At 39.3% G+C, this 4978-nt stretch overlaps 1 pseudogene; it reads right to left on the bottom strand.

The window, feature by feature from the left end:
* Positions 1–493: 493 nt before the first annotated feature.
* LOC122028834 lies at positions 494–4453 on the bottom strand (annotated as a pseudogene).
* Positions 4454–4978: the final 525 nt, after the last annotated feature.

The raw sequence follows: 4978 nt of genomic DNA, 5'->3' as shown, positions 1-4978 counted from the left end.
CTTGCATGCATGGATTTTATTATCCACTAATGCAACCACTAATCCCTAATACTAGCTTAATGCAACCATGCATGCATGGTATTTGTTATACTAGCTTAGGAACTTTCAAAAATGCATTAAAAACCCACAAAGGACATCAAAAGTCACTTTAGAAAAACCCCCCCATGCATGCACACGAAAATGGTCCTCATGTTGGTCCAATTTCACTTTCAAATTGAAGGAAAGTGATCAACTTAGTTGTTGCCTCCATTGTGCATTGATCCTCCTTTTCCTTGAGCCTCATTATTAAGCCTTCCAAAGCTTACTTCATTCTCTTAGTCTTGGACCTTGTCATGGGTCCCCCAATTCCCTTCAATGTCTCTTCTTGGCTCACATCATTCCCTCCTTCTTTAGGTGAATTCGTCCTCGAATTTAGGTCTTCATCTCCTACATCAAAAGGACTCAAATCAGCCACATTAAATGTTGCACTAACACCATACTCACCGGGCAAATCAATTTTGTAAGCATTGTCATTAATTCTTTCCAACACTTGGAATGGTCCATCTCCTCTTGGTTGAAGCTTTGATTTCCTTTGGGTAGGAAACCGTTCCTTCCTCATATGAACCCACACCCAATCACCGGGTTCAAGGACCACTCTTTTTCTCCCTTTATTGGCTCGATTTGCATATTTCTCCATTTTCTTCTCAATTTGAGCTTTGACATGCTCATGAAGCTTCTTCACATATTCTGCCTTTGTTTTGCTATCCTTGTGAACTAAAGAAGAAGTGTTAGGTAAAGGAAGCAAATCAAGAGGTGTTAGTGGATTGAACCCATAAACAATCTCAAAAGGAGAAAATTGAGTAGTAGAATGTACCGCCCTATTATAAGCAAATTCAACATGAGGTAAACATTCTTCCCAAGACTTAATGTTCTTCTTAATAATTGCTCTAAGAAGAGTAGAAAGTGTCCTATTTACCACCTCAGTCTGGCCGTCAGTTTGTGGGTGGCATGTGGTGGAGAAAAGAAGCTTTGTTCCCAGCTTGTTCCATAAGGTCCTCCAAAAATGGCTTAAAAATTTGGTGTCATGATCTGAAACAATGCTCCTAGGCATGCCATGAAGTCTTACCACCTCTTTGAAAAACAAATCTGCCACATGAGATGTATCATCCACTTTGTGGCAAGCTATGAAGTGTGCCATCTTGGAGAATCTATCAACTACCACAAAAATGGAGTCCTTACCTTTTTGAGTACGTGGTAGCCCTAAAACAAAATCCATAGACAAGTCAGTCCAAGGAAAATTAGGAATAGGCAAAGGCGTGTAAAGTCCATGAGGTAATGTCTTAGATTTTGCTTTTCTACACACAATGCACTATGCACAAAATTTCTGCACATCGTGTTTCATGTGTGGCCAATAAAAATGTTCAAGAAGCATTTCTAAGGTCTTTTGAACCCCAAAGTGTCCCATTAAACCCCCCTCATGTGCTTCCCTAACTAGCAATTTACGCATGGATTCTCTAGGCACACAAAGTCTGTTATTCTTAAACAAGTAGTTGTCATGCCTAGCAAACCCATTTTGTGATTTCTTTTCACACGCAGCATATAATTGGGAAAACTCATTATCATGTATATACAATTCCTTATTATGTTCAAAGCCAAGCAATTTAGTTTCAAGTGTAGCAAACAAGTTATACCTTCTTGAAAGTGCATCTGCTACAACATTTACCTTTCCTTGCTTATGCTTAATCACATAAGGAAATTGTTCAAGAAATTCGACCCATTTGGCATGCCTTTTGTTGAGCTTCCCTTGCCCTTTCAAATACTTCAAAGATTCATGATCACTATGAATGACAAATTCTTTAGACAAAAGATAATGCTGCCATGTTTGTAATGCTCTAACAAGTGCATACAATTCTATATCATAAGTGGAATAGTTGAGAGTGGCGCCACTTAGTTTCTCACTAAAATATGCAATGGGATGACCATCTTGAAGTAGAACAGCCCCAATACCCACATGAGATGCATCACATTCAATTTCAAAAGATTTGGAAAAATCAGGTAAAGCAAGAATGGGTGCATGTGTGAGTTTATCCTTAAGTGTTTGAAATGCCTTTTCTTGATTCTCTCCCCATCTAAAACTCATGTTTTTCTTAACAATTTCATTTAGAGGTGCTGCCACTATGCTGAAGTCCTTCACAAACCTCCTATAGAAACTTGCCAACCCATGGAAGGTCCTAACCTCACTCACAGTTTTAGGAGTTGGCCAATCTCTAATGGCCTTAACTTTCCCTTCATCAACCTGCACTCCTTTAGAACTTATGACAAAACCAAGAAAAACCACATGATTAGTGCAAAAAGAACACTTTTCCAAGTTAGCATATAGTTTTTCCTTTTTAAGGACATGCAAGACAGATTGGAGATGTGCAATATGCTCAACAAAATTCTTGGAATATACCAAAATATCATCGAAGTATACTACCACAAATTTTCCAAGAAATTCTCGTAAGACATGGTTCATAAGCCTCATAAAAGTGCTTGGTGCATTAGTTAACCCAAAAGGCATTACCAACCATTCATACAATCCATATTTGGTTTTGAAAGCTGTTTTCCATTCATCCCCTTCCCTTATCCTAATTTGATGGTACCCACTTTTTAAATCAATTTTAGAAAAGAAGCAAGCACCATGCAATTCATCAAGCAAATCATCAAGTCTAGGGATTGGATGTCTATACCGAATTGTGATGTTGTTGATGGCTCTACAGTCAGTGCACATCCTCCATGTTCCATCCTTTTTAGGCACCAAAATTACGGGTACAGCACAAGGACTTAAACTTTCTCTAACCCATCCTTTTTGCAATAATTCCTCCACTTGATTTTGTATCTCCTTTGTTTCTTGAGGATTGCTCCTATAAGCTGGCCTATTGGGCAGAGAAGCGCCAGGAATAAGGTCTATTTGGTGTTCAATCCCCCTCATTGGTGGCAATCCGTGAGGTACTTCTTTGGGAAATACATCTTCAAAATCCTGTAAAATAACAACTTCACTAGGCAAGGAGTTAGGGTTTGATTCCAAGCAAGTTTCCTTGCTCAAAAGAAGAAATATAGGCTGCCTTGTCAAATAAGCTTTCTTCACCTCACTTCCTCTTGTAAACAAATTTTCTATTTTTCTCTCTTTCTTTTCCTCATTCTCTCTTTTCTTTTGAATTTTGTCCTCAAAATCAAGTATTTTCTTTTTCACACGCTCTTTCTTTTTCTTAAGCTCTCATTTTTCTTTTTCTCTTTTCTCTCTCATTTTTATTTGATCCTCACAAACCTCCCTTGGTGATAACGGTACAAGTGTGACTTTGCGAGAATTGTGGACAAAAGAGAACTTGTTGGAGAATCCATCATGGTGAGCTCGCCTATCAAACTGCCAAGGTCTTCCAAGAAGAATGTGGCTTGCCTCCATAGGCACAATATCACATAGAACTTGATCTTCATATTTGCCAATGGATAAATTAATCAACACTTGCTGGTTCACTACCAATTCACCACTATTACTAAGCCATTGGAGTTTATATGGTCTTGCATGTGGTGTAGTCTTGAGGTTGAGTTTGGTGACCATCCTAGTACTTGCCACATTGGTACAACTTCCACCATCAATGATCATAGAGCATGTTTTACCTTGAATAAGGCAGCGGGTATGAAAAATATTTTCTCTTTGGTCCTCCTCATGCTCCTTGGCTTGGCTTCCCAATAATCTCCTAACCACCAAGAGATCTCCATCTTGCGTATAGGCTGCTCCATCATTTTCCTCATCGCTTGAGGAAGAGGAATGAGAAGTAATTTCTTCACTAGAGATACTCCCATTATCTCTCACCACCATAGTCTTCTTATTCGGGCATTCGGATGCAATATGACCTTTTCCCAAACACCTAAAACACTTGATATCCCTACTCTTAGAAGTGGAAGAAGAGGTAGTAGGAATAGGCTTCTTAGTGCTTGATGCCTCCTTAGAATTTGAAGAAGAACCCTCCTTCTTTGGCTTGTCCTTCCAACTTGAAGAGTAGTTTGGAGAAGATGATTTCTTCATAACGCCCTTTCTCTTTAATTGTTGCTCTATTTTCATTACTTGATGCACTAAATCGTCAAGCTCCACATAATGTTGTAACTCCACAATGTCTCCAATGTCTCGGTTTAGGCCATGGAGAAACCGAGCCATGGTAGCTTTCCTATCCTCCACAATATTGGCCCTAATCAAAGCCACCTCCATCTCCTTGTAGTAATCATCCACACTCCTACTCCCTTGGGTGAGTCTTTGCAATTTGTTGTGCAATTCCCTATGGTAGTGGGAAGGCACAAATCTCCTTCTCATCAAAGTCTTCATTTCGTCCCAAGTGTTGATAGGATGCTCTCCATACCTTCTTCTCTCCTTTTGCAATTGATCCCACCAAATTAAGACATAATCGGTGAACTCAAGGGCAGCCACCTTTACTTTCTTTGCATCATTGTAATTGTGGCATGAGAAAATTTGTTCTATTTTCATCTCCCATGCAAGATATGTTTCAAGATCATTCCTCCCTTGGAAGGACGGTATCTGGACTTTCACACCTCCTAGATCATCTTCTCGTCTATGGTCTCTACCTCCTCTTTCATGTCTTCTTCCCCCTTCATGCCTCCTTCTTTCTCTTGGTGAATCATAGAATGGTTCACTTTGACGAAATTCTTCATGATTAGAATTGCCCCCACGGTTCGAAACTTTTTTCTCCTTCAAGTCGGTCCATCCTTTCGTGTATTTCTTCAAGTTGTCTTTGAAGTATTCTCTCAAATTATTGAGTAAGTACCTCCATTTGAAGCCTATTAAGATCTCACCTAGGGGAATTAGGTGATTTTTCCCCACTCATGCTTGCAACAAAAAAATAGAAGATGACAAGGAAAATTACAAAAGAAATGTTGGACGGACCTCACCACTCTACTCACGTGGTTGCACTCAAATTTATCCACTCAGCTTCCTTTATAAGTTCTT

The sequence above is a fragment of the Zingiber officinale genome, chromosome 10B (genome assembly GCF_018446385.1).
Source record: "Zingiber officinale cultivar Zhangliang chromosome 10B, Zo_v1.1, whole genome shotgun sequence".
Lineage (NCBI taxonomy): Eukaryota > Viridiplantae > Streptophyta > Magnoliopsida > Zingiberales > Zingiberaceae > Zingiber > Zingiber officinale.
Note: the sequence above shows the minus strand (reverse complement) of the source record. Positions and strands in the feature narration are given on the sequence as shown.